The sequence below is a fragment of the Papaver somniferum genome, chromosome 7 (assembly GCF_003573695.1).
Source record: "Papaver somniferum cultivar HN1 chromosome 7, ASM357369v1, whole genome shotgun sequence".
Classification (NCBI taxonomy): Eukaryota; Viridiplantae; Streptophyta; class Magnoliopsida; order Ranunculales; family Papaveraceae; genus Papaver; species Papaver somniferum.
The window spans coordinates 73,038,059-73,046,414 of record NC_039364.1 but is presented as its reverse complement, the minus strand read 5'-3'; the positions used below and the strand labels follow the sequence as shown (position 1 = coordinate 73,046,414).

Sequence of the window (8,356 nt, the reverse complement as noted above, 5' to 3'; positions counted from 1 at the left end):
CGACTCAGTCTATAGACAATCACTTTCGGAGAAAGGACTTATAGGTAGGAAAAGTTTTAGCTTGGGGTATATTTGGGTACCCTCGCCTTTTCACAAACAGAAGGGATTTTTGAGCTTGGACGGACGGATAACATTTTGAGAGACAAACATGTGATCCGACCATCCCAGTCTCATCCTAGCCAAAGACATCTAGCAGTCGTGGATTATGGAGATATTGATAACCCTCATAATTAGTTCCTCATCAATTAAAACAATAAATATGCTATTAAAAATAAACTAAAAAATTAAATATTACAACCATAGAAAAATGAAGAAAATTCTTTGAACCATATCTTTAAAAACTCAAATTATCCATCCTTCATCAATCTGCAAAACACAAATAACATATTATTTTTAATAATACAAAGAATAATTTTCATTATACTCATTGTTTAAAGGGGAAAATCGAAAAATACCAAGAATAATTTTCATTATACTCATTGTATAAAGGGAGCAATCGAAAACAAATACGTATCCAAAAATGACCCACCGAAAATTTACTCTTCCATAAAACCCAAAACACAAATAACATTAGAGTTACAATGTGTAAAACCCAAAGAACAAAGAACTTTAGAACAATTTTCTAGCATCCATAAAAAAATTATTTTCGACTGAGACATTTAACCAATCGAAGAAATGAACCCTGTTTTCATCCATAAAAAATTTAGCATTCTTGGGAACATTTGAGCATTCTTGATCAAGAGCGTGACTACCTTTTCATCAGATCTTAATGCCATGAATAGTTTAATCAAAATCTGCAACACAAACAAAAAGAAGAGAAACTCAAACAAAAGGAAGAAGAAAAAATCTTGATCGGGTATTTTTATTTATTTTTAATCGACAACACAAACAAAAAGAAGAGAAACTCAAAAAGGAAACGTTAAAAAAAGAAGAAAATCTTGATTGGGTATCTTTCTGCTAAGGTACAATTACCAAGCTCACCAAGTTCACCGTTGGTTTGGATATCCTGTCCTCTTGGTGGTTTGTTTCTATACCAGCAAACCTTACAAAAAAGGTCATGATAATTGGGGCTAAAATTTTGGTCATGAGCTTGGTAATTAAGGTATACAATTTTCTTTTTCCCTCTTTTGATTAGACCAGAAATAAATATCCACCCACGATCATGATAAATACTTATCCATAAATAAGATAAAAACATCCATACTATACAAACTGTATGCAAAGAAGCGATTGTTTTATGATTAACACATAATAGCCCATTCCAACAAAAAAAAACGTCGAGAAAATTAAAACTGTCACTAATTACAATTATTCAATGAACGTGTATAAACAGAGGAGTGAATTTCTTGAACCCCACACCTTCAAACTCATTCACTCATTCCCAACTTATTTCTTGGTAAATTTTTTAACCTAAGAGTAACATATGTCAAACATGATTAGCTGCAGTCCCACAAAATCCGTTTACCAAAATGTGTTTGCTTCCTTTTGAAAAATGCAATGATTGCGCTGAAAACAAACCTGCAGTACTCAAATTTCGTGTTGCAAGAAAATAGGAAGAGGTCGATTTCATAGCGGCCAACGAAGTCACTACTTTGGGTCTAATAATATCGTGAGGAATATCAAAAACTATTATTTTAAGTCTAAAGAATATCGTGAGGAATTACTAAACTATTATTTAAGCATAACTGAATTTATAATTATTTGGATTAAGATTTTCATGTGTACAAGTTCTCATAGGTCGAATTAAGCCTCATAGTGTGAGATAATTATTAAAATTATTATATCCAAAAATTATCCTGTCTCATACCGTGCCGTTACGACACGTGTTATTTCTAGTAAGTATATATATATATATAATCATGGAATTCTTCTTATAAAACTCTATGAAAACTAGGCCTTATAGGCATAGTGGGACCATGTTTCTTCAAAACTAGGCCTTATAGGCATAGTGGGACCATGTTTCTTCAAGTTTTGGGCCAACAATGCGAAAAAATCACCAGCCTTCCGTCAGAATCGGTTCGTTGTCTGGCCATGAACCTTGACGATTCTGGGAGTCATATTTGTCCTTTTTTATGTCTTCAAAATCTTCCAGGTTATGTACTTATGAATTTGTCAATTGTGAGACATGGTCTTAGCTAACAAACGTCGAGAACATCCTGAGAGACAATGGACAAGGTCCCGGGGTTGTGACTTAGACGATTGTTCTCCTTTGACATCACTTCAAAATTCACTTTTAAGGCTTCCAAAATCGACTAGGTTTGTTTGCAATTACCATGCCGGTTGTTCTATTGAATACTCGGCCTTCATCACTTGTATTTCTTCTCTGACTGTTAGGACACCAATCCTAACTCGTCATAAGTCCATAAATAGAACTCATCTCTAAAACCGGCCTACAAACTGAGGGAATCCACTGACTTACAAACCCAATTTTACACCATCTTAGAGATGTAGGACTAAGGTCTTTACGTTTTACCACACTTCTAAACCCAATCATTGGCCCACTTTATCGACACTGATCCTGCGGTAGTCCATTTCTTTTTGGCGTCTCTGCTCGACTATTAGCATTCAATGTGGTGACCTATATGTAGAACTCATCTCTAAAGTCAGTCTACAATTTGAGGGAATCCATGGACTTACAAAGTACTGACCCAACGATAACTCTTATTTTTTTGGCGATTCTAATCGACTATCAGTATTCAATGTGGCGATAACTATGCACCTTCATAAGCGCACCCACATCTATCCAGCTTATACGTGACCCTTTTCATGGAGCAGGCTTGAGGCGCACCCACATCTTAATCTAGCTTAGACGTCACCCTTTTCATGGAGCAGGCTTAGATTACTATTTTGTTTGTGCAATATCTCTGTTGGCACATTTTTTGATACACACATGGCGATAGCTCTTTCCTCTCTGCCGGCTCTACTCGACTATCGCTTGGACCGTGCTTGGATCGTGGTGCTTGGTTCTAATTTTACATCATAAATAAATTAGACCTTGACTCTTTATTGGAGATGCTAAATTAAAATTAAACCTTGACTCTCCATCGGAGATGTTCTAAGTATCTTTAGATCTTAATCCAAAGGCTGGGGTAACCTATAGTCCTAATTATAAACAACTGAGGGAACCTATAGACTTATAAGCTACCCACTTTTGCACCATCTTAGCAATGTGGGACTGAGGTCCTAACACTAACATTGTCATTTTGTGCCGAAAGTACATATATCACTTACGTTTACTCTTGACCACATCATCAAACCAAAGAATTATTGCACTCTTGGCTAATTCAGAAGGAAGAAGCTAAGGCCGTGTTTGGTATAGTTCTTAAAAACCATTTTACATTTTTAAAAACAGTAAAAACGGAAAACACTAAAAAACACGCTTGGTAGACACGTTTCCTAAAAATATTTTTCTACTGTTTTATGTTTTTGAAAACAAAAAAAATGAAAATGACGAATTGTTGTTTTCATTATTTTCTTTTTCTTTTTCTTCTTCTCTTCTAATGAAAGGCATCTCAGGTCTATGGTAAAACAAAGGTGGTATGATCTCTTCAAACCTCTCTTCCATGGTTAATTTTTCTCTACTCAAACATTCAATCTCTTATTGACTTCAATGTCCAAAATAAATAGTATAAAATGTTCATTGTTGATTGTTGTAGCATAACTAATTTTTAAATTATGTTTTCAAAAACGGTTTTCTATACTTCCTACTGAACATCTTTTTAAAGTTTAATAGAAAACGAAAACAAGAAAAAATGGTATGTTTTAAAAACGGTAAAAAATGATTTTTGAAAATGGTACCAAAATTGGGTTATGATGTTATGTATATCAGTATTCAATATTAAGCGTGGATGCACATGAGTATCAGAACAATGGAAGGAAAGATAACATAAAACATGAGTATCAGAACAATGAAACAAACTCTTGAAGCAGGAAACATAGACCTTCTGTCTCACCTTTTCTAGATGCTCTTTCACTCTCTCGCGAAATTTGGTAATTCCCATGTTCAATCTTAATTGCTTCTCCTGACAGATAGTACACCAAGTAAAAAAGAACAAACATCAGTTAAACAGTGTAGTTTCTTATTTAACAAAGAAATGGTTACAAGATCTACACGGTTTTTAAGATGGCATGTAAACTTTTGAGGATTGAGATAAAAAATAAGAGTTATATCTATTAAAATCGAAACAAACTTAATAATCCATCATACCTTCATATAGCTAACACCAAGCTCCTTCCTTAGGTATCCTTGCTAAATTATGCATTACATATTCGTTGTAGTCTTTCAGTATTTCATTATAACATCTGATGTTGATATGCCATTTTTTCACTAGTCTCCTTGAATTTTCCAATGGATTTAACCTACACAAATGGACCTTTAGGGTTTAGATACTGTAAGCAGAGGGCAGAACTACAGAGATCATCATAATATAAAGTAAACAAAGAGTGGCCAAGAAAGCAACTAACAAATTCATAGACATATCCTTGGCATCCCTACTTGTATCTGCATATCTAAGTCAGATCAACATAAAAAAATTAATTTAATCTATGGTAAAACAAACGCATAAATATCAACAGAGGTACAATAAATTTGTTAGAAGTATATAGAACTTAACAAGCATGTATCAGTGAAGCTTACAAAAATGAATCATGGGTCACAGAGTTGATCTTGTTCTTGTCCAGGAAAATGTATTTGGACCTTCTTATTGTGTACCAAAAATATAGAATGGATTAGCTGATCGAAGAGGTACTTGACTTAATTTATGGTCTCCCGTTAGTGTATCTATCTCTGAGGGCTGATTTTATTTCTAATTTAATGTTATGGGTGTAATAAATATAGAAGTCACATAATGACCATGTATAACAGAATCGTTCCTACAATGAAGGAAGGATTCATAGCGTTCATTTTTAGTCATAAGACTCATAACAATTTTCCCCTTATATCTATGTGTAACCTCGTCATTGCATCAGCCAACAAGTAGATATGTGGTGGGGAACCTACAATGATGTCAAAATAAATAGATTGTTATCAAACTCATCTATTGCAATCTTTTCTCTCTCTAAAGAATTATAATTTTTTCAACTACACAATTATGAAATAAGAAAAACGAAACCATAAATAACTATTTTGATTACTGAAGTTTAAAGATACCATCTTGTCATCAATTCTATCTATGAAGCTAGATAAACTTTTCCAATTATACAAGCACTTAATGAAACATAATAGACAAGCACTTAATTTTATCTATAAGCTTTGGTATACATAAGACTGTAAATTTTGTCAAGTGAATGCATGAAAAAAGAAAGTAAAAGTTCCAATTGTAGTCATCAAAGAATTCTACTAGTCCCATGTCATAAGATAACACAGGCATTTGGACTGGGAAAAAGATCTCAAGAAAAAAGTAAATTTGCCAGTGTGTTTAGTCCCATGATAAAATATGGACATTCAAGCATAGCATATGCACATTTCCGTAGTCCATCTTGAATAAGCTAATGATACGAGGAAAACTGCACCTAACAATTCATTACCAAAATCAGAATTTTTATAAAAATGAAATGAAGACTTACGATTTCTTAGGTTGTTCAAGGGCTCTAGCATGACAGAAATGAAATAGATCATAAATACCATCTGCATATACACAAACAACTTCACCTTTTTCTGATAAATAATTTCCTATTGACTCTTCTTCTGCCACCATTTCTTCTATTAACCGTCCAATCTGAATCTATTTCAGATCGGAATGGATTAAAGAAAAAAACCCAACAGAAACAAACTGTAAATTAAGTACGGAGAAACACAAATGTAGGAGTTGAAAATTGTGGCGTTGAAATTCAATGTTCAAGGAAATTAGAGAGAACGATATTTTCGCTTCATATTTTCAGAGATAAAGAGAAGATATATTTTGATTTAACAAGCGCGAGATGGTTCTTGAAATCTTTCTAGCTTTGTTTTTGTTGTTCTCGCAGTTTTTACCTGTCAGCAGCTAACAAGGCCATCTGGCTCATCCATCCACACCGTTAATTACTGGAGGGTGCATCTTTTTCATTTTTTTGGGGGCATACGTTGACTCGCATTGCTCATACTTTATCCACTCGTGTTGACTTTATCTCTATTTTGGATTTTCAATCCAGTTTTGCACATGTGCGAAGTGCATGCACATATTTTGAAGATATTTTATTACAACACATGCGTGTAATAATGATGTTTAGACATATAAAATTTAGATCACCTGAATAAAAATATGTTGACACACGTCGTAACATGATTGATTCGAGTTTATCAAATTGAACTTTTCAAGAAGGTTGATGAGCATCGAGCAACTAGATAATCGGTATATCTCTCTAATATCGCTGATAGTAAGAAAAAATAAATCAACCAAAGATTGAGGATTTGATAACTCATTATGATGAAATTTTCTATTGTTCGTCCCAGTGGTAGTAACGAGAAGAAGGATCAAAACATCTAAACTTTATATTCGAATTTGAAAACAATCTTTTAGTTTCAAGTTAATGAATTTTCCACCAAAATTGAACAATAATCAATATGAATAAAAAACCAAAAAAGCTTCGATTTTTTTCTTTTTTTCTCGAAAAAAACGTATCTTCCGTATGGAGAGTTACGATAAATCATTACATCTTCATTCCAATTTTGAATGTTTAAAAAATTTAAAATAGCCTATAGGCTTTGATCTAACCAATTATACTTCATAGCATATTTGTTATAAGATACAACTATCTTTTCTGCCAAATAACTTGAGATCGCATAACTAAATTGAAGTCCTTATCTACGAAATATATGTCAAATTTAGTATTGTTGCCAAAGTCTACACTGATCTTGTGTCTTTGTTGCATACTTTCCTATTAGCAGCAATATAGTTGGCTCATAATCGCTCCTGAAAGAGATGATGTGTCCACTCCATTTTGTTGCCCATTGGAAAGCCGCATCCGCTCTAATCTTTTATGATAGTACAGTCTGAGTGCAGTTCTTTGGCTTATTTGATTCTCCATGTATGATCAAATAAAGTTAGACCAATTCCAGCCTTAGTTGTAGAGTTCATCATTGTTAGTGCAATATTAATTTTCAGGTTCATGGATCCAGTACACTCATCTAACTGATCATTAGTGACCTTAAGCACTTCATCATTCTTGGGGTTATAACACAGTGATTGTGTAACATCATAACCTGTTTGATTTACAGACTTATATCCATTAATAAGTTTAACTATGTTGTTTGCAGTAATGGTATTGTTTTGGATTTTCTTTTGGAAGGTAATATCACACTTAGCCTTCCATATATGCCAAATGATAACACTGCACAAAACCTACCAATCTATATCATACCCTCCTCTATTAGGATTTTCAAAGCAGTTATTTAACCAATCATGAAAATTTTCTGTTCCATTTGTAACATATTACATATCATAGTTAAAGTGCATCCAAACTTGCTGCGCATAATTACATTGCATAAACAAAAGGGTGAGAGTTTCTTGACCTTCATTACATAAAGTGCACTTGTTGTTTATATTTGGGATGGTAACTGCCACCCTCATACTATTGGGAAATATGGAGTGAGCAGTTTTCCAAATAAAATTCTTAACAAATGGTGATATTTTCATCTGCCAAATCTTTTTCCAAATATGTTTATGTAACAAAGTGTCAAGGATTGAATTTCCCAGTTGAAAGAGCATCTCTATTTATAGATTTTCAAGGACCAGGGGTTGCTTAAATATCAAGCTAAGATAACTTGAGAATCAAGCAAACACTTTTAGGTCTTGAAATACAAAAGAAGAATGTACACTAGGAATCTGTTCTGGAACCGTGTATAGTAATTGTTCAGTTTGGAAATTATGCCAAATAACTAAAGCAATTTGATGTTCATTTAAACACCTAAGAATTTAATCATGATGCACACACATAAGTGTTTGCGTGATCAATGAAGTCTTAGTAGCGTTAGAGATAATTCTAGCAATGCTAAACATATTTAAAAATAAGTTTTTAAGCATCTTCTAAATCTTAAACTAGGACGGTTGGTACAACGGTTGCTGAACCGTTAGGCTTGTTCACAAGTCAGGGTGCAAAGGTTCGTGAACCGGGTTCATGTAACATCCTCACTTCGAATTCTAGGTCAACCACCCTAAAGTCCAAAGTGTTGCTTACTCATGGACCATTTTACACACTCAAACCGTCATACCAAAAAATGGATATCGGGCTATTGTATGGAGCACATCGACAGTAATCCGAAAAAATAAAATAATTTATTTTCTAAATGAAGTTGATAAGGAAAACTAAAATGAATCCTTTAGAAACAAAAAAAAATAAAATCCCCGACTCGCAGATCGGTCTCCCAAATAAATGCGAA

General features: G+C 33.5%; 1 pseudogene; it reads right to left on the bottom strand.

Annotated features, from left to right (window-relative positions):
* Window positions 1-511: 511 nt before the first annotated feature.
* Window positions 512-5,696, bottom strand: LOC113294759 (annotated as a pseudogene).
* Window positions 5,697-8,356: the final 2,660 nt, after the last annotated feature.